General features: G+C 42.3%; 1 long non-coding RNA gene across 5 annotated transcripts in view; it reads right to left on the bottom strand.

Moving 5' to 3' along the window:
• The window catches only part of LOC147246527 (uncharacterized), a 326594-nt gene that overhangs the window by 299296 nt on the left and 4948 nt on the right, over positions 1–22350 (bottom strand). For all 5 annotated transcript variants that reach the window (XR_015109778.1, XR_015109776.1, XR_015109777.1 and 2 more), the window contains exon 2: positions 16872–16972. This is a non-coding gene — a long non-coding RNA (uncharacterized LOC147246527). The remainder of the gene's footprint in view (positions 1–16871; positions 16973–22350) is intronic.

The raw sequence follows: 22350 nt of genomic DNA, 5'->3' as shown, positions 1-22350 counted from the left end.
TCCCATAGCCTCTCTCCTCCAGTCAACTCCCTCCACTAACCCCTGCTTCTATCTCCACAGATTCCCCCCCCCCCCCCCCCCCCCTCAGCTGACAGGGGCTACACGGACACACAAAAGGCGGGCCGGCTTAGTGGCCTTGTGATAGATGCATTTTCATAGGCCAATCTCTGTTATCTTGGTGAAACAGGTCTCAGTCTCCATTCTCTTAGGGCTTTACCGTTTTCTCTCTGCCACTCACCCCGCCCACCCCTTTTCTTTTTTTCCCCCCACCTCATCCCTCCATCCTCCTCCACCATTTTGCGAAGGTCACTCATTAATACTGCTGAGCATTGATGCTGACCCCCATGACCCTGAGCTTGAAAGCCTGGCTCTCCCATATTGAGCATCCAAGCTCTTGTCCTACTATTCTTAACCGGGCTGGAGTTTGGAGGCTTGGACCCCCCTCCAAGGTCAAGGGCTGGCTGACATTAGGCCCCAAAACAAAAGGAGGCCCTTCCACGCCGCATCCCCATGGACACCCCCTGGGTTGTCCCCTCTTTAGATTGATTGGCTATTCAGCAATATCTCCAAGTCAATCAATTCCATTCATTTGATGCAGATGCGCCAAACTTTATCAATGGATTTTAATTTCTGAGAAGATAGAAAATCTGAAATTTAATGGTTTTGTCGATGTCAATTCTGAGGCTCTGGCTTATTCCCTTTTTTGTACCTCTTGTTAAATCTTCATTATGTTGGGACACCACTCATGTCACACTTTAATTTTTCCATTTCTGCATCATTGTTATTTATTTGAAAATGAGAGAAAAAAGAGAAGGTGCCAATGATATGCAAAGCTTGTGGCAGACTCCCCTTAGATTACTTGCAGACACACAGTGCACAACAGCAGTGTGTAGCAATCAAAACTTGTTGTGCGCCATCAAACAGTGTAAGACCCTTTGATTCACCCTCAAATAGGAAATGCAGCCCCCCCAACAATAAGCTCCTTCATTTTCTGCTCACTCTGCAGCTTTGCGGCGTCCTCGTTTCCCAGCCGTGGTGTTTCACTAGGCCTTGATGTATCGTATATCTCTGTGTTTTTCCTGCGTGGCTCTTTTTGGGCCTGAGGTCATAGGGTGAAATAAAGCAGACCCCATTTTGAAGCTGACAGGGTCTCCAAAGCCTGAACCCGAGGGCAGTCCCCCCCAGCCCCCTCCCACCCCCAATAGCCTCGGCCTGACAGAGGCCGCATCCGACAAAGGTGCAGTTTGTTACAAGCTTCTGGGGGGAAAAAAAGAAACACAACAGGGAGGGTTATTTGGTGTTCCTTTGACCCCTTAAGCCCTCTGAGATGAAAAGGCTTTCAATTTTTACCAGACGAGGAAGACCACTTCAGCACAGTACACCAGTATGGGCTTCAAAGCTCAGCAGAAATTTTAATCAGAGACAAATTACTGTATATTGTGTGGTGTACTGTGCTCTACCGCCAAGGACCGAAGGGGCAAAGGGGCAAAAACAGTGCAGCATTAAACCAGCAAGAAGATCTTATAGGCTGCTACTGAAGCTCAAACGGTGGCCGTTTCTCCGAATTAACCAAATCTACCAAAAGATTATGTCAGAGTAGTTATTGGAGAGGCAGAGGAGGTAAAAGCGTGATTGGCTAAAGGCAAATATCAATACCGCAATGCTGCTTAAAAGAGCATTCTGGATGATAAAAACATATCTATCATTTACAACACAAGGGTAAAAGGAGAAGGGGGGGGACCCTTGAGTGCACTGTGCCTTATGCCATTTACTAAACATTTTATCAAATTTTACAAAGCCTGCTTAATATTTAAAGCTGCGGTCATGCAGCCTAATGGTCGAGGGCAGGAATAAGCTATTCAGGGGTCAATTGTTTTATTAAGATTAATGAAGGGGGAACAGGAGGGGACGTCATATCTGTACTGCTTTCCCTCTTTCTCAGAGCACCACTGAGGCATATTAAAAAGAGTGAGTAAGGTTTGCCCACTTAGCTTATCTACACAAATGGCTTATGGATGTATTTGTCCAGGATACTCGAGGTACTTTTTTTTTTTTCATCAATTCATTTTTCATCAACAGCTGAACTCATGTCACCCCCGGAATACATCAAGGCATACTTCAATTGCTACTATACACTTCCAAGAACGGTGAAGTAGATTAAAATACAGGCAGCCGTGTACCGCAGGTGTTCATCTCTGCTGGAGATTAGCCAGATATGCGCCATATATTAAAGATTTTAATTGTTGATCTCAACACTTCAGAATTCAATAAAAAAAAGATGATTTATTAGTTCCTAGCTGTTGTATTAGCTTAAGGCTATACAATAAATATTACACAGCTTTGATTGCATCAGACATAATTTGTTTAATGTGAGAGTGTCTATTCATCTTCTTAATCAGATAAGAGGACACTCTTTGCACCTACACCGGAAATAAAGCACAGAATAGGGGTTGCTGATGACTAACGGCCATCTTTAATCTTCCCTGCAGCTCAAACTACCATGACTCTTATGGACTGGTGCATCCTTTGTTTAAAAAAAAAAGTCTAATCTAATGCATGAAAGGGAGAAAGAGAGGAGCAGATGGAAGTGGAAGAGTGGGCGGTGACAACTGATAGCTAGAAGGCGTTCATCTCCGTCGACATTTACACTCCATCAGCCATAACCCCCAAACCACCCTGATGTCATTGTTGTAATTGCTTTGACACTTGGAAGCTGGCACTAATCCTGTTTGGACAGTGACTTGAACTGTATAGAAAGAGGGGACACATTGGTGTCCACCGGTACATCTGTCCCTCGCTTGTGGCCACAACATCTGCGTTAGCGTGTTGGGAAAGAGCAGCGCTGGTTTAAAGAACAATTCAAATCCCTGAAGAGTTCAGAGTTTGCCATCTTCAATGTTTTCTTGTTGTACGAATAGTTTTAAGATTGAGGATTACGGCACTGCAGTAAATTAGATTCCACATGCATTTGTTTGCCCATTTATTAGGTACATCATCTACATAAAACAGTTTAATACAACAGGACTGCAATAAATCCTCCCTCCATGAGCCTTATAATCAGTTTCTATTGAATAAGTTTGGGAGAAGTGTTGATTTATTTTAAATGTCATCCCAGAGGCTGTAATTTGTGGTGCTGGGTTATATTGAGAAGTGTTTCTAAGAATTAAGGTTGATAAAATTAGCAACACCTCTCAGTGGGTATGGCGTCGTAAAGAAAGGTCTTCTTTGATCACTGGGCAAATTGGTTACAGTTTTTTTATATCAAAATTGCCTATGGAAGAAAATACTAAAAACCTGTTTTTCCTAAATTAAACCTTTACTTAAGCATTATTGTCCAACAACAATTCTCGTTAAATTAGGCTGTTAAAGTTGTTGGATTGTTTCCGTTGAACAGAAAATGAAACGTACAGTAATAGATATGCAGCGGTTGAGCCAGAACTCTTCAGGAGCCAAAACCACCTAAGAGCCTCCAAAATGGACAAAAACTAAATAAATCAGCTTTTCCAAACATATTCCACACAAACTGATATACAATATTACAGAAATGTTGTTGTAGAGCAAAGTGGTTTATCTAGATTTACCTAATAACTGGGGAAATGAGGGAAGATGCACTTACATGCTGATACATATATTTTATCAACTCCCATCCTAAAGCCATCATCAAAGGTATCTTTGATGGGTTCTACTTGGGCTTTCAGCCACCTATAGGTTGGACTTGGAAAACAAAGATGTCACATGACAGCAGGTCCAGAGGGGTCGTTTCCTTTCCACTGGACTGCTCTTTTTCTCTTGGCAGAACATCATGTGAGCAATGTTTTAGAGGAACATCTTCAACTACCATCTTCCCAACATGCAAGTCTTTCATGTCTCTCTCTCACATTCGCTCTCTCACTCCTCGCCTCTCCATCCACTCCAGCACGCCTGCATGCACCCTGACACGTTGACAAGCTGGGAGCGAGTCATTCTTGTGGTTGACCTGGGAGGCTCGGCCACAGAGGTTTGGTTCACAGAGTGAGAGGTAGACAACAAAGAGCAGTGAACTAAACAGCCCCGAGCCAACCTTCGGCCGTGGTCAACATCTGCAAACCATTGGGGGGGTGGGGGGGTGGGAAGAAATGTTGAGTGGAAATGGACACTCAGCCTTTGGTTGTCCAGACAACAACAATGCTGCTTAGCAGGTCAGTCCACATTAACCTTGTTCATTTACATTTAACTGGGTTTTTTTTTAAGTTTCCATGTCATGTGACCCAGTGACACCGAATCAACACCATTCATGATCCACCTCAAACGCAGCACTATGCATTCTCAGATCACGAGTAAAACACCTGCCAAGTTTGAATCTGATTGGACCAGCGGTTCTTAAAAAAAGGGAGATACAGAGAGTCTTAACCCTACAACCTGGCTCTTTAAACTCCAGGTGGGTTAGGGTTGGGGTCGCCACAACTGTTTACTGGATAACTTTCAAATGCGGCCCTGCCCAATTTAAAATCCCCTGGAATACATCTGCCAAGTTCAAATCCTAACCCTCAGTTTAACCCTAAACCCGACCCTCAACAGAACAGGGGCACATGCAGGTTAAACTGCTGGTGGGTCTGTGTTTGGGCCTAAGGAAGTATTTACTTCTTTCATGTCAAATGCAGTACCACACATTCTCCAATCCCCAGCAAAACATCTAACAGGTGTCTGACTGGGTAAACGGTTGTTGTAACCCTAACCCTCACACCAACCCTGAACCCAACTACCGGTGGGTCAGGGTTGGGGTCTCCACCGGTGTTCACTCCATCCACTTCAAATGCCGCACCGAACAATCTTAGTTCCACTCTAAAAAACTCATATAGTTTGAATCTGATTGGATTGTGGCATTTTTCATTGTATTTTACACTTCTATTCTTCTCATATAAATATTTCAATCCATAACTCATTAATTCTCAGTACCTTCCGTGACATGTGACCCAGTGACACCAAATCAATACTGGATTTTATATATGATGATGCGCCGTTGAGTCAAAAGGCAACATTTCTGCCCACGTGCTAACCCTGAACTGAGTGGGCGTCCATGTGCAGTCAATAACTTCCCTCGTCCCGGCTGGTGTTTACTGCAGATGTTTGACTTCATAAACATCCGAGACTAAAACAATAATCAGCCATGGATTGCAATGATATGTAAATGATCAATATTTCTAATTGCAGAGAGGAAAGATTGCCATGATTACGTTGAGTCTCTAATGAGTCCACCTGTTGGCATCATGCAGAAAACAATTTTCCACTTGAAGAAACATAATGTATGTAAACTCTGGTGAAATGTAAAACCAGTGGAAGGTCTGCCGTGCTCTGGCAGCTGCAGACTACAATTATGCCGCATCTGGGATAACCGGAATACATATCTGGCAAAACAGCTACATCCCTCCAAAGAAACAGCCTGTTTTTTGGTTGTTGTTGTTTTTTGTTTGTTTTTTTTCCACTCTCAAAAAGAATGAAATAAAACCCACATTTCAGATACGATGTATTTATTGAAATGTAAAACTCAAACTGAGACATCCCGGCTGATGTTGCCTTTATGAGATATGTATGGGGGACTGCCTGGGATATAACAAACGTGTGAAGTTTGATACTTGCTCTATGGAGTCTGTGGAGTATCAATTCTAAGAAAACAAAATATACAGCATTATACGCCTGCTGAAACCCCACCGACTACTTCAAAGGCTTGTCCTGAAATTCAAGAGGATGGATATTGATCCGATCTCTCAATGAATCGGGAATTGATAACTGGAGACTTCAGAATGCACTTTTATGTCTTCTCACTTTGAAGCACACCCCCCCCCCCCCCCCCCACTGGCTCCACTCCCATCTTTCCAGGAGATGTTATTCTACACAAGCTCCTCTTTAAAGTTTTAAAACCCTACACTCCTCCGCGGACTGTTTGGAAAGTTTGTCTCCGTTCGTTTTCACACAGCGTGTTTGGAATCTTTGCTAGAAACGTTGATTAGCGTTAAAAAGAGCACCTTTCTTTAATTTCAGACGAACAGGTTCCAGGGACGGATCAGGTCAGGTGTAGCGAAGGGAGAACCCCTGGCCTCTCCGTCTCCTCCCTTTTATTGCCTCGAACTCGCTGCCAAACCATCATTCCCAATATCCCACTGGGGCCTCTCTAACCCTCAACATCTGTCCCACTTTACCACTCTGATGGTAGCGAGGCGGCTAGTATGACGGGCACACTGCTGCAGTGTGTGCCGCCTTCAAAAACTGCTTCCAGACATCTCCCGAGTGCTGTCATCTGTAATTTTGTGCATTTACTCGTTCAATTTATTTGTCTGCAATTTACCCCAACTAATCACAGGTGTGTTTGCACTATCTCTAAGAGAATATTTACACGGCTAAAAAACACACACAGCGTGGTTTGGAAGGGAGCAACCTTGAAATATGTTTAATTACGAAAGGTGGATTCGATCCGTCTCGTTTCTGGAAAACCATGTATTTGGAGTGTCACGGTGTAAGTACTGTTTTCGGGTTGTTGTTTTTTTTTTCTTTCCATCTTGTAACTTTTCACAGCTGCATTGTGGAAATAAAGCTGCAGGTCATTTTAAAGAGCCTTTGCCCGGGCTAGAAAATAAACTATAAAAAGGAAACACCCACAGCACAGACGTGGGTTCTACATGGAAGGGATCATAAAGTCACGTAAGTCAAAAACAGGATGCTATATATTTTGTGAAGGTTGTTTAGGGCAGCTAGAACATCGTAATTGTATGCCAGGTTTCCCTTTGGGAGAAAAATGTCTTTCCCCATATGTGGCAGTGATAAAGTATAGGTTTCTCTCGTCTGGCTAGAAAGGTATATGTGCCCTCTAACGAGACAAGGGGGAGCAGTCCAGAAGAGACAGACAGACTAAAGGCTACTGGAGACCGACAGGCATGGGAGAAAGAGAGGGAACCCTGTCTGTACAGTTATTGGGTCTAGGGGTGATTGCATGAGGAGGCAGGTGGAAAAGCTCCATTTACATTGTAGCTGCAGAATAAAAAGCAGCTTTGGCCTGTCAGTTTTCTGACTTAACGCCGTGAACCAGGAGATGCCCACGGCTGCTCGTTCTACCTCAGTGCAGTTCAATACCTGCCATCCCTACTCTTTTCTCCCAGTAAAAGTGAGGAATACACAGATGCACACACACACACACACACACACACACACACACACACTTTCACTCACACACACAGAGTCCCTCTGGTGTGTTTGTGTTTCTGTTTGTGAGCATTTGTTCCGAATCAGGCACCTGGCATCTTTTGGGAGAGCAGGCATCACCAATGAGGCCCCCTGGACTGTCACATGTCTGGATGCAGACCAATACCCATCACGGCAAACTGATGAAAAGCAACGAGGGGAGGTACAAACCTGGAACGTCACAGTCCAATATACGCGCGTGCCCACTCACTCACACACACACTCTCTCTCACTCACACACACACACACACACACACACACACACACACACACACACACACACACACACGCGCACACACACACACACACACACAGATCAGCAGATCAAATATTCCACAAAGCAAATTGTCCCCTTGTTTTCGGACAGAATTGAAATTCTCTGTCCCTTAAATTGGACCCCCATCTCCAGACTGCTGTAATACCACACAGAGGGTATAATCAAAGTAATTACAACAACACAGAGGTGTCCAAGGTTGCACACCGCTCAACACGGTGCATGTTCACCGACTGAGGGCGGCGTAAACATCGAGAGAAAGAAAAAAAAATAGACAGGAAAAGAAACAAATTCAACGCAGGGGGTCATTATGGCTACTTTAACAGCAGACAGTAAGTGCACAAACAAATGGCATTTTTCACTTTTCATCCGCTGCTTAGCGTGAACATTTTACGCTCCGTCTGTTCACGTTGTGTTGCTTTCACTTTTCAATTATGATAATCGAAATCTGGTAGAGTGAATTATAGAGGGAAAATGTGATTTTTATACAGCAGAGAAAGCAGTATCAGGGAGAAGATCTTGCAAATAAGAATCTCTCACTTTCATGAGTATATTTAGCTAAAATCTGCAAAAAGGATATCAATGGAAACAATATTTGGCTTTTTATTATTGTATTTCACATGATATTAGAGCACGATGTGAAAAGGCTTTAAATCACATTAAGATCGCCCCATCTGCATCCTACAAATCTCATCTTGGTGAGAAAAAAAAGCAAAGAGAGAGAGCGGGAGAAAAGGGGGGGGGGGTCAAAGAAAAAGAGAGAGAGAAGGTGCAATTACCAAGAGCGTAGACTGAGGGATCAACTTCACTTCAAAGAGGCCGGGCCCCGCGTCCCATGCTCCTCACAGCCCCGAGTACCAGTGTTGTGAGAGTAGGTAAACATGAGCAGATCACAAGACTGTTAATAGCAGCCAGATCTGAAGAGGTCTCCACCTTGTGCCTCCCTGGCTGCCTCTTAGATTCTCAGACAAGCTCTTGCCTGGAAGGAACACTCACCCAGCACATTCAGCTACTCAGTGTGTGTGTGTGTGTGTATTATCCCAATAGCTTTTTTTCTTTTTTGTAGAAGTAGTAGTAGTAGTAGTAGTAACTGAACAGCACACAACTGCATGCTGGAACCTTTTGAACCCTCACAGCGTAGAAAACCAACAGCTGCCATGCAAAAGCCTTAAGTGCGATACAAGGTGAAAACACAGGGGGGGTGCCACAAGAACAGACACCTCGTTGCCAAGTCAGAGCCAAAATTTTGAAATCATGCCTTTTATCTGACACACTCAAAAATAGAGGTACTTTTCAAGAAAAATTACGGATTTACGGGAACACTTTTGAAGAATATGTTCCCTGAAAAACTACGTATCTTACAAGTGCAGTATTAGTCTTAAAGAGAGCAGAGGAACAGCATTAAAACACTTTAAAAGGACAACAACTGCAAAAACTGGATTGATATATGTATTAAAAAAAAAGCCTGGATTCACATGCAACAGTAACTTGACTACTTATGAACACTTATAGAATCTTCGCTGTTGAATGGTGTCAGCAAATGCAGGTGCAGAAAGAGGCTCTCCTCCAACTCAGAGAAAATCTATTCTGTATATTTATTATGTATCTGTTTATCTGTCCGGATCTCTCAATAACGAATGGATTTAGATGGAAACCATGCATCCATCCAGCCATTGTTATACTGCTTATTCATTAGGGGTCGCAGGGGACTGGAGCCTATCCCAGCTGGCATTGGGTGAGAGGCGGGATTCACCCTGGACGGGGTTGCCAGTCCGTCGCAGGGCCATCAGGAGGAGCAGTTAGGGGTTCAGTTTCTTGCTCAAGGACACTTCAACATGGTCACCGGGGGAAGTGAGGATCGAACCAGCGATCCTTCGGTTGCTAGACGGCCACTCTACCTCCGAGCCATGCCGCCAAGTGGATGGAATCAGCAGAGCAATATCATTTCACTCAGATAAGAGGATCAAATTCCTGGTTCCAGGTCATTGGTAGGATGTAGCTGTGTTTTCTGGATGTGCCATGGACAAATGTGTATCAAATTCACCGAATACACGCGGAGCGATTGAAAGAAGGTTTCTATTCAGGTCATCATCTTAACCATATTCTGGAACTGTAATCCAGAAGATCTTATTTATTGGGAATATACATTTTAATGAAGCTGTCAGAGATAATAACCCTAACCCTTCTGATGGCTGGGAACATTTATGACTAGATTTTGATGATACTATGTTCATATGTGTTTACCCGTTTGCTCTATTATTTTGATATAAAACTACTGCTGACATCCATAAAATCCACTACTTGCTTACTATACTTCACTTTTAGAGTTACTGCCAAGAATGAACTTGTTCCAGCGGCAGTCGACTTACTGAGAGGATTTTCATTCATCTTTTTTTTTCGACAACAAAAAAGTCCACCCTCCCTGAAACTTGCTGTACCAATTGGAGTTGATGTCTACTGTAAGCAAAGTGCATTTAACGCCCACTAATCTGTCATCACTGGATAAATATGATAAGGATAGCAGCGATTCCCCAGGAGTTATCGCAAGCCTGACAGCTAAACAGGATTAAACGCTCGGCATTATGCAATGCAAAGAGTGAATAGCAACAATTTTAAAGCAGCACATGCCAGCTTAACATTCACCACCTCTCAATGTTTTTTTTTTTTTAATTATTTTTATTTTTCATTTGTCTGCACAACTGAGATGGCAAGGTGGCGTAATCCATCGCAGGGGTTATTTTCAGTCACATGACCGGAGTGCAAACCCACCCCAATGTCAGAGCAGATTCTGATGAAGTGTCATTGAACAAGACAGTGGGTTGCTCCCCACTCAGGGTGATGTAAGGTGTGAGTGTGTGTGTGTGTGTGTGTGTGTGTGTGTGTGGGGGGGGGGGGGGGGGGGGTTAGGCTGTGTCCGACCCTGCTCTCAAACCTCCCCAGAGGGACCAGGTGAAAAAAAAAAAAGGAGAGAGAGACTTTCCCTTGAGGGATCAATACAGAATCACATTAACATACGTGATGTATATCAAAGTAAATCTTGGAGCAGCATGTTGTGTGCATTGCAAATTCTATGTTTCAGGCTGTAGATATGAAGGCTACACCAACAGGGAATCAACTGGAAAGGCTGACATCTGTTGGCCGGGATCGGTCACTGCATGTGGGTCTTGTTGGAGCAGCAGGGAGGCAGATGTGGTGTTATTGCACCGAGGTTTGAAACAGTTCAGAACCGATGCCCCCTAGAAGAACAGAGCAGAAAACACTTAAAGAGGCACAAGGGGCAAAACTCTAGAGTCATGAACCAGAGATGAAAAGATGCCTCCAGGCTAACCTCACAGCTGAAGCGGAATCACCCTGAGTGCTTTTAGTGTGCCTTCTCCTCGGATGTCATTTGTTAAGAGAGTAAACCCCTTCATGCTTGTGTGAAACTTAATTCCCTAGTCTGTCCTTGAGTAGTAAACTCTCACCCTGTCTCAAGCAACTGAGACTGACCCCCTCCAATACAAACCCCCCCCCCACCAAAAAAAAACTACACAGGCCTTCAAAGCCAGATGTTACTTTTTGTCTATGATTTATTGTGTAGTTTAGATAAGAGTAAACAAACAGTCATCACAGTCGTAACTGCAAACGCTGCTGTTCCGTCTGGCTTATCACAGATCACAGCGTACAAAGTTAGCCCACGGTACGGAGGCGGGGGGGCGGGCGAGAGACAGACTTTTTCTCTCGACTTGTCAAATCAACCAGCACGTAAACACACCTTCTGCACAAACACACACACACACACACACACACATATAAGCCTGAGCCCTGACCTGTAGGAATGTGTGCTCTCGGTGGAGGACGATTAGCCGGCCAGCCTCTTAGCTCCTCCAACACAGAAACCTCATTGTGATAAAGCCCAGTCAATGTTTGCTGACACACGTTATCTCCGGTCCCCCCCACCACACACACACACACACCTCTCTCCCTGGGCCTCCAGTCAGATCGAGCTGCCACAGCTCTTTACAACGATTTAGGGAGCCATTTGTTTTTCAAGGAGCTGTTTACACAATGGCCACCTCCCTTATATTGGGGACACAGGGAGAGGGAGTTGTTTGAAATAGAACTCACAACCGTGCCAGCTTTTATTGGCAACCGATCTCCCTTTTTTTGTTGTCGTTTTGACGATCTCTTTTTTTTGTGTTCTTTATGGAGCGATAAGGACAAACAAGGTGATTTTTTTTTGTCACCGGCTGCTGTGTAACTACGAGAAAGAAGGGAAAAGAAACACTTATCTTGTGTACAAGCGTGCGTGCGCATGTTGAAGAGGGGAGGTGATAAAAGAGAATATTCCTCAAGGAGGATCAATAGTTCTTATTCAGACCTGCATGGGTCCCTCCATAGGAAGCACTGACACTGTCCTAAGAGTCTGCCAGCTCTATTGATTTTAATTTATTTTTAACTTAGTGATGGATATGGGACATGTCATGAGAGAGAGGCATTGGTCAAATAATTACCAACATCTATTCATTAATTGGAAGGCAAAAGAGATAGAACACTCAATATTCATTAAGGCCTGCAAAGACTTTGCAAATGTGCTGTCTGACACAAGGATGTCAGAGAAATATGTCGATCACCTAATCACACCATGCAAATTTGTCCCTGTGAAATAAAGTGGACACAGAGATCCAACCCCGGAGGATTCTCTCTCTCTCTCTCTCTCTCTCTCTCTCTCTTAAAATGATCTCCTTTTTCACTGTATAAAATAATCAATCTTCAATAAATATTTACCTGCCTTACTGCATGTCTGCCTGTAAAAGTTGATGCTGTAGGCCTACTGAAATCACTTAAATAAAAAAAAACAATACACGCAAAGTACATGTACAGTAGCACCCTGTTTCATCGCTACAAAAGTACACAGAGATAGGAAGCTTGAGCGTTTTCGGAAATGTGAAGTTATAGAACACAATGAGCTCAGTCACTGGGTTTACATGCGCTCTGATTACAATCTTTCTGATTGAGGATTTCGGTTTGCCTGATTGTATGTGATGTCATCTAATCGCATCTGGCGACACATTTTCATTTTGAACATATGTGTGAAACGCACAAAACGATAAATAAATCATGCAACTCAACAACTGCAAAGATGGAGATCTATGGTCTGTTTAGCATAATAGTTGCTTTTGTACTTTTTTATGCTTTGTGTATACGCGATAGTGTTTGATTCGTTTAGAGTTTGATTTTGAAACCACCTCTCCGCCGTGGACCAGTTTTGCTCAAGAGTCCCCTTTTCTTTTCTTTTTGGATGTGAAAAAACATCACTGCACATTTCCGTCAAGCGTGCGCAGCAAGAACGCAGCCGAAGAGCTACTTTTATCGTTTACATACATACATGATGCAGTTTTTCTGAACCGACTGAAGTTCCACTCAGTTTTGAGACTGTCTGACTGAGGTATTTATTTGGAATATTTTAATTATGTTTGGGCTTTTGAAGCCATTATAAATCAGAATGTTAGGGCTCCATGTAAACCCAGCTGATGAGGTAAAGCTAACTCTCCGGAACTTTCTGGCCTCTACAAATTCGTCAGGCTATTCAGCAGATACGAGTCGCGATTTATTATTGCTGTAACAGCATCAGCAGCCTTGTCATACATAAAATATCATCAAAACCTTTGCAACCTGCAATAATTCGCTTGATTGAGTGCAAGTTTCTTTGGTGTGCATCAAGTCAGACTGACCAAAGTGGCCTATGGGTTCTTTCAGACAGGCCCCCTTGGTTATTGAGTATCACAACGCTAATTATCCCGAATGCGAGCTATTGCAAGGCTTTGCCCTTTGAGAGAAGCAATCAAAGAGCTGACAAAAGGCTGAATAATCACTGTATAAGTGCTGGTTGCAGCATGTATGTGTGCGCTCATATTTTTTGATATGTTGAAGGCATGAGAAAACAGAACCCCCCCCCCCCCCCATTCTGGTAATAAACATCTATGGTAGTCGTTTCTGCAGGTTCTTGTTTTGGGATTCCGATAAGCGCAAAGTGAAGAGGCTGTGTGAACAACCAAATGTTTTGTGTTGCATCAATGTTACAGCCTCCGTTCCCACCGAGCCGGGCCAAGGTCATAGTTAAGTTATGATTACAGTATGATGCACTCGGCGAAGACACACAATAAAGAGGTCTCTGTTGAACCATAAAGCTGTCAGAATACATCACAAAAGTGTTGGATGCACAGGGAACACACCAACCACAAGAGAAATAAATAAAACTCTCACTCCTCTCTACTGCAGCTCGTCTCTCCGAGCAATCATCGCTTCCTCGACTTGACACAGGCCGCGCATTGCATTAAATGAATATGCGCTGCTTGAAGAAGAGGAAAAACTACATTGATTTTAAAATCCCTTGGTCCTGCTATAGTGCCATGCACACTGATGATCAATTATTTGGCCTCCGACCAGCATTACTTTGAAGCCCCTCTTCCCCAACAGCAATGTAAAGTCTACACTCGCCATACGAAGCCCCAAAGAGAATCCAATGATTTAACCCTTGGCCGTCTTTATCGATACATTTAAGGTGCAAATTTGTAAAGGCTAGAAGAAATTTTAATTCTTAAGAATATAAAGAGTAAGAACTATCCCGATCAACAGAGTGTAAGGCAAGCCGGTTGGGGGGAGCCGCAACATGCTACAAGTAGTTAGTTAGACAGCTAACGTATGTTGCTAACATAAATGCAACGGATGAAGGAAAAAAAACTACCTTTATCAGGTTCAAAATCTAAGAAGAGGAAGGTGAAACGTGAAAAGAAGTCAGCCAAAGGTAAACACTGGCCTGACTTTTCAACACTGGAGACAAGCTTTGGCTGAGTAAAACAGGAAGTCTAATGTTGCATTGAACTTTAGGCTCCACGAACGCCACTTGCCAGGGTACTCACACTTTAGCTGAAATATTTGGACTGAGATGGAGTTTTAATTTTGCTCAAATTCAGCACATACAGTACATTAGGCTGGCATTTAAAAAAAAAAAAAAAGAGGATGCAATAGCGCCCCCTGTATCGCTGGAGTGGGTAGAGCCTGTTAACAGATCGCACTGTTGATGTAGCAACAACCCACAAAACTTGGGAAAGACTGTTCCTGAATCAGTCTGTACTATATCTACAGAAAAGAGAAAACTCAAGTTCCACTATTGCCAAGGGGACCGATCACAACAATGAAACTTTGACCGACATAAATTACAAGTTAAACACAAGAAAATGGGATGTAACAGGATCTTTTCACATTTAACTGTGTTAATAGCTGCCATTTATTAAATGTTACCACAAAGTCTTTTTTTTTTTCTTCTTAAACTTTGGTTTCTAACATAACTCAAGGCAGATGTGCCATTAGTCTTCACTGGCACCTGCCGCGGTTTCATTTCAAGGTGATTAAGATACTTATCAAATTTATTTCGCTGGAAAAACCTCAGTAAGAGGAAGATTATTTTTTTCTCTCTCCCAACATCCCTACAGAGACCAAATTTGGACACATTTTCACACTCGGTTTGAAAGCACCATTTGAAGATGACGGTAAATCACACCGCACCATGGGGGCAATGGGGGAAAAGTGCACATTGGTCCAATTTTTTTAAGCCTGGCTACAACTTTACCCCTTCACACCTCAATCCAATAGTCCAATGAAGGGAGGCAGCCTAAATGCACCATCAGCACTGAGGTTTGGCTGAGCTGCTACAAGGGTATTATGTTCCAAATTCTGTCCAGCTGGAGTGAGGAGAGGCTCACCCATCTCCCTTTCTTTTTAAACCCAAAATCACAAAAGATCATTCTTCTTCTTTTTTCTTTTTTTTAAAAACACCATCAACCCATTTTGATCTTGTCTTCTTTTATTTTCCTGTCTCCTCAATTTTAAACAATCCCAAGTAGCATCTGAATTTGGCTGCATCAGAGATGGTGATAAGGGTTAGTGATGGAAAAAGGAAAAACAGTGAAAGAAAGTGAGGGAGAAGAAGGAGGGGTGAAGAGGAGGAGAATTGGAAAGAGAGTGAGGATAGAAAAAAAAAAGAAGAGAGAGCTGTGAGGGCAGGTGCAAGCTGTCCGCATACAAGGTGGCGATTAGGGGGAAAGTGGCCCTGTGTGAGGCAAGAGGAACATCTGTGCCTATTACAGCAGCACACAAAAGACTTGGAGGGGAGGAGGGGGAAGGCTGGGGGAAAGACCACGGTCTCCAACATGAGCAGGGCCTCACCAAACACCACAGGCTGAATTGCATGGCCCAATTTGAGGCTTTCAACACTGCTTGTCATTAGCATTTGAAAAAGCGAAGGCAGGAGTTCGCTCAGAGAATATCATGAGTCGGAGCAAGAGGGTGACTTAAGAGCTTGGAGGAGGTGGAAGCCCCTCACCCGTGGCCTCACGCCTGAAAGCCCCTCTCAGACAGAGGTGTGTTGAATGGAGTCATGGCTATATCATCACTGCTTATTAAGATTATGAATGATTATGCAAGATTCATAGCAAACCAGAATGAAAGAATAACTCGCGCCCTTTGCTTCGCATTCTCGTAGCAGTACTCCGTCCCACTTCAAGAGGCGACAGTAACTGTTTTTCCGTTTAACTGTCAAGCCAACTTTAAGCGCAAGAAATGGAAATGCAAATTACGTTTTTCCCACCAGCTGGTTTGGAGTGAATACAATTGGCTACATAATACGACCAGAAGGTGGCAGGCGAGAATGCAACAAAAGTGTAGAAGAGGAAGAGGCTTTCGTAGTGATAAAAGTACCTTCGGTCAGTACCAGCTAGTATTGGACGCGCTGTCCACATGTACATGCTTCATACAGACATGATGGTGCGAACCAAGACATCTGGCGTACGTTTTCTTGCCTAGGGACACTTCAACACAGTCACCAAAGGAAGTGAGCAACAGCGAGTTCAAGATTCATGATAACAAAGCTTAATAAAGTGGTGGATTTCATCTCCTGTTTTTCACAATTAATTCTTGTCAAAAAAGACAAAAAACAAAAAAACAAAAAAAACACACACCTTCAGTGATTTTTGTAAAACCAGCAGCAAAGCTGAAAACACTCAGTATCAAATTGTTTTAACATCAATAATCAACAATAAAGAACAAAAAAAAAACAACAACACTTAGTAATGCTACAAACCATGATCAGGGCCACAATTAAATGAAACATATCGACATGAAATGGTAAATGTACTCATTTTCAACACATTTTTACCACCACGGTACTCAAACACTTAATAGCATCGCCTCATTCACTCACACACACACACTGATGGTGGAGGATGCCATGCAAGATGCCATCATCCTCATCAGAAGCAATTAGGGTTTCTTGCTCAAGGAAACTTTGACATGGTCACCAGGGGCAGGAAAAAAATCTACAAGAGAAACCCAATGAGGTACTCACAAGCTGCTGGAATGGACAGTAGATCCCCCTGACTGATGCTGGGGCTTCTGAAAAAAATTCCACTTTCCACTTCACCATGTGCTGGATATACTTCCTGCTTCCTGTTTACAAAGGAAGTAATGAAATCTTAAGGATACAGGAAGTGAACTAGCAATACAAAGAGCAACATGTCTAGGGCAGGTGAAATAGGGACTGAGAACCAACTGTTTTGAGAGGCTACCTTGTAGCATTAGCGAGCACAAGAGCAGTTTGAGACAATAAAACAGTATTTTAAAGCCTGTTTCTGGTGCTTTCTTCAGCTATGTGACGCTTAGCTGGTTGTTTAGATGTTCACCCAGATAAAACTATAATTATCCAATAGCTGGTGAGACATTTGAGGAGATTATAATATGGAATATGTCATGAGTTTAAAGAGACCAACAGTAAAGCTAAAGGAGAGTAAATATTTTACTTAAGACAGAGACACAAGCTTATGCTAAATGCTAATTAAACCATGATTTCTGAATGGTTTTGCCATATTAATTTAAATAGAATGTCAATCTTGTATTCACAACTTGCTTGTACTGCTCTCAAGTAGCTACAAAAGCAGTAAATGCAGGTTTAAATAGGATGAAATGGTGAAATTCTCAGAGAGGGCACGGAGGCTTTTGAGACTAACATGATTCACTCTTCCACTTTTCCGAGAAGATGTCACAAATGCATCCTTTTCTGGATCATTTCAGCAGAACAGAAGCCCATTTGCATCATTGCATACTATATCTGAGAATAGCACATGCATGTTCAGTTTGACTTCAACATTCTGAATAAGTGTATTTAAAAGAGTGTCAACCTGGTTCAAAACACAGCTAATGGATGGCATGAAAAATAAAACACTCATTCTGGTGAGCGGTGCATCAAACTTGTATACTGGATTGCTCTCCTTTTCAGAACTGAGAACACATGGGAGGGAGATGTATTACTTATTTAAATGCCACAAGGCATATATCTGTTTGCTTAAATATTCCAATTTATTCCAAGACAGTAAAGTGCCTTGCTGGGGTAAATTATGGATGCTAAATCAAGATGCTGAGTTATTAGTTATGACACCATAAGTTTCTGTTTTAGTCAATATTTCTCCTTTTAAAATAAGAATTATTTATTGGTGAACTGGCAACCAGATTCTGATCCTCAACAGTAACATAAGACCCAGTGGAAGGAATAATTGTTGAGCGGCTTTAACAGAATTATTTCACAGCAAGCAAAAGAGAATGAATAAATGCGTGATTTACTTTTAACTATGACAGTTATGACTTTATTAGCCAGGAAAAAAGCAAAACCCGAAGTGTTTTAAATTGAGACATAAAAGTGGACTTCAGCCTTTCTCAAAACACTAAAAATGATCTTCCTTTTTGCCATGAGGCTGGTGCCAAATAATTCTCGTGTAAGAACAAACATGGAGCCTCTAATAGCCCAGAGCTAACACATTCAATATTTTTCAACAGTAAAAAATCTGAAATGAATTTAGCCTTAGGATTCAATTTAAGCACCTAAACATTAGTTTTTGTTCTAGGTCAATCTGCATATGATGTATGATTTAATTTACTATTAATAACGCTTGTAATTTCCACTGAAATATTTTCAAACCTGGAATAGTGTGCTTTGAGATGTCACCTTATGAATTTAAAAAATGGAAGGATTAAGCCTGATCTTGAAGTGACATTACTTTAAAAATAGTGCTGCACGATGACAATTTGATTTTATTATCATCACACAGCATTGAAACAAAAAATTTTGAGCTACTCTCTCAGAGGTGCAAAAAAATCTTTCAGAAATAATAATTTTGGAGGATTTTTTCGTTGTTGCTATTGTTCTATTTGAATATAGAATCTATTATTTTAAACCGTTGTTTGCGTTGAGGAATACGTATTTCAAATTAGCAGTAATTGCTCACTTTTTACTTGATAAACAGGCAAATAGATCGGTTAAACCAATCGCAACATTGGAATGTTCTACTCAGTTATCGCGCTGTGGCTTTTCCACTAAAATGATTCAGCTGCACAAGAGTCGTTGAATGTTTAAATCTCAACATAGTGGCAATACACAGTGACTTATAGTTCAAATTCAAAACACTGCACCATTACCCTAAATGTAAGCTTTGTAACTTCTTAAATATCGTTCCACTCTCTCAAATATCAAAGCGACAGGTCACAGGTAAACCAGCAGGTGCAGCTGACCCCTTCTTCTTTTACATAACAGCGTTTCTTGATTTGAGCGAGATGAGTAAAGACATAACGATACATTATGCATGTCAGAAAAGTAATTTAGTCCTATCTGATGAAATTCTGCATTTGCAAACATTAAAGGGAGGCGGGTTCAAAGGCAGGTCTTCACGCAACTGTGACCACACACGAGAGGATGAGGAAAAGTGTGAGAGCTCCCTGTTACTCCACGCTTTTATTTATTGTAGTGTTTGTGTTACTGGGCCACGAGGTGACACTGATGAAACATGAAAACTGCTTTTGAACAGATTATTAAAATCTTCCCCATCCCATCATTTGACTAACTGCTATCAGAGGGTTTTCAGGATTTCACCATGTATAAATGTTTGATATGCTGCTGATGTGTGTGTGTGTGTGTGGGGGGGGGGGGGGGCAGTGGCTACATTTTGCTTGAGAAGCACGCTTCCTGAAGGTCATCAGATCTAATTGTCAGATGGACCAATTTTTGATTGCTGCTACAAATCCCCACAAGAATCACAGGAAGCTTGCCGCACATGTATGTCAGCACATTTTCATCTTCCCTGAAAATTAAGAAAAATTAGGGGCATTTAGGTCAAATATGGTTTGGAATCTCAATAAGGCGCAATTCTAAAAGCAATCACTGTCTGATATGTTTTTAATACTCACCGCCACTCCAACTTAAATTTGCATCCTTGAGTTTAATGGTCAGTGCGTCCTAGCGTTCCTCTAACCTCTCCATCAGAGCAGCATAGCCAGAACTGGCTCAATTCTTTCCCCGACATATGATGTAAATGCTCTGTGGTGCACATTTAATATGATGTCATTGTATTATTGACATCCGGGGATGGACTGGCGTCTGAGGCTGATTTGTTTAATATCTACTTGAAAGAATTCTATTGACTTTGCCTTTTTCCTCATCTGCTCACAAGATGAAAACATATCTTCCTCCCCAGAAGCTCTGACCTAATATGTTTTTCAGAAGGACATTTTATGTGTATGTATGTTTGCGCGCACACTATGGCTGCGTTTGTGTGTGTTTAGGTCCATTCAGGACTTATATCGATATAAGCCAGGCTTAATCCTTTCACTCTGATGGCTTCAATGACAGCAGCACACCATCAGATAAGAGGTCATTGAACTGCAGCAGCCACCTCTTCATTCAGAATAAATGGGGTGCACCAAGAGTGCACCTTACTATGTGCCACAGTCCTCAGGTCATAATGAAAACGTAATGCATTTTGGGTTGCAGCTGCCATCACTTCTGAACTAAACAGAACTGATACTGTTGCTATGACTCTTATAACTTACCCAATTTGTTCCTAGAAATGATGCACATACCAGACAGATATTTCAACATTTGATATGTATGAACTTACTCTCCAGGTGATGAAACAGGAGGGAGGGAAATCAATTCAAGCTATTAGTGAACCTCTTGGCTCAATATTGCTGCATATTGGTGGCGGTGCTTGTGAGAAATGCAGTCCTCATTTTTGTAAACACTGCTGGTTGTTTTGTTTTTTTTTCCCCCAGAGGGGCAGAGTCAACACCAACAGAAAGTTTAAAATAATTCTTCCTGGAACTCAAACCAGGATGTTTCCCTGAACCTGAGCAACCGCACCTAACAACCTTAATATCCATTAGCATTTGTTAGCTTCTATTAGCCATTTGCTATGTGTGATGAGCGATGAATTGGAAGCATAACAGTGTCACGTGGGTTTCTCCATTGCCCTGCCCCCTTAGAAGACTGGTAGCAGATTCTATTCAGGGACGTGATCATGGCCACAGACTATGATCTATTCTTTGCCTTATAGGAACCTAAAAATTATTTAAATAAAATTTTACAGGAAAACAACTTTTTTTTTAGACAAATCAGGAGAGGTTTTACCTCGTTTACGATCTCACTGTCTGATTGACACGAGATCTGGCGATGCTCCTCTATGATGGTGCTTAACCGTTGTCCATGTTCGCTGCAGTGCTGCCGACAGACACTTCAAGTTATCGTGCAGCACTTTCACATTTTAATGAACATCCGTTACTTCAAAAACCTTTTCTAAATGAGTTCACATTCGTGGCCGCCCCATTAAATCTCTCTGCAATTCACAGTAAAGTTTGTGTCTGTGGTAACATTCCCACCCTGTAGGGAGAACGACATCTGTGGGCGGAGCATGTGTACGCCAAGCTGGCTACGTCCGCTTAGCCATTTGGGTGATTAACTTGGTTGTTCTGCTCCTTTCCAAATGTTATCAAACCAAACAGATTAAGTTCTGACAGTGAAACGAGTCATTTTGAAGGAGTTGTATGATTTTAAAACAACTAAGACAAAAGTGCGGCACTAAACCTTGAAAGGGATTTCGGGGGATTTAGCTAAACTTAAATACACAACATTTACAACAGTTCCAAAGAAGAGGAAGAGATGACCACGCCCACTTAGTCCTTTCATAACCATTAATAAAGCTATGCTTTTAGCTTCTTGTAGCATTGCACTATATTGTATTAAGCCAGTGAACATCATTGTGGGCGAATCACTTTTTTTTGTCTAGGCTCAGTTTTCTCAGCTGCACCTGCACGCACATGTCAGACTACCAACTCTATGGAACTGTAAATGATTTCTTTTGCTTGGCTAAACAGTCAGGTTCACAGAAGCCAGCCGTACAAGGATTCACCCCATGTCTAAAAGCATCTAATATCCACACGGGTGTTGCTTTCTGCTCTGTCTGTCTCCAGTCCCACTGAGGGACATGAAAACCAGAGACCACAGACGACCTTGATTGAAGCACAGCTGAAACATGCTAATACCCTGATTTTGTTTTCACTGGGAGGGCTCCCCGGCTGTGGCATATCATTTGATTTTTGCATGCATCGAATCGCTCCATGTGAACTGTCACAACATGTGTTTCTGTGCGCTGACGCCTCAACAAGCACCTCTCTTTGAGCAATCATCTGGGGACAACGCTGGATGTTTATTTTGGCAGAAATCTCATCACGCATTCATGCCCATTTCCTTTGGTCCGAGTAGTGGCCCTGCATGTCGTCGTAAACTAGACTGAAAATAGATTATGCACATATGGAGGCCTAAGCTGTGCACAACAAGCTTTAGAAGCAAAGCAATTTGCAGTAAACTAATTACAATCCGATTTTCTAATCTCTCTCTCTCTTTTTTTTTTTGTGTTTTTGCTGCCATTTTCTACTTCTCTATACTCTTTAAGACCCGGCCCATTACAACAACCAGCGCTTCTAATGACAGCACGTTAACACAGCAC

This window comes from Aulostomus chinensis, chromosome 17 (genome assembly GCF_037954235.1).
Source record: "Aulostomus chinensis isolate RoL2024-O1b breed Wild chromosome 17, RoL_Achi_v1.0, whole genome shotgun sequence".
In the NCBI taxonomy this organism is placed as follows: domain Eukaryota; kingdom Metazoa; phylum Chordata; class Actinopteri; order Syngnathiformes; family Aulostomidae; genus Aulostomus; species Aulostomus chinensis.
The sequence above is the reverse complement of the archived record's forward strand: the minus strand, read 5'-3'. Positions and strand labels throughout refer to the sequence as shown.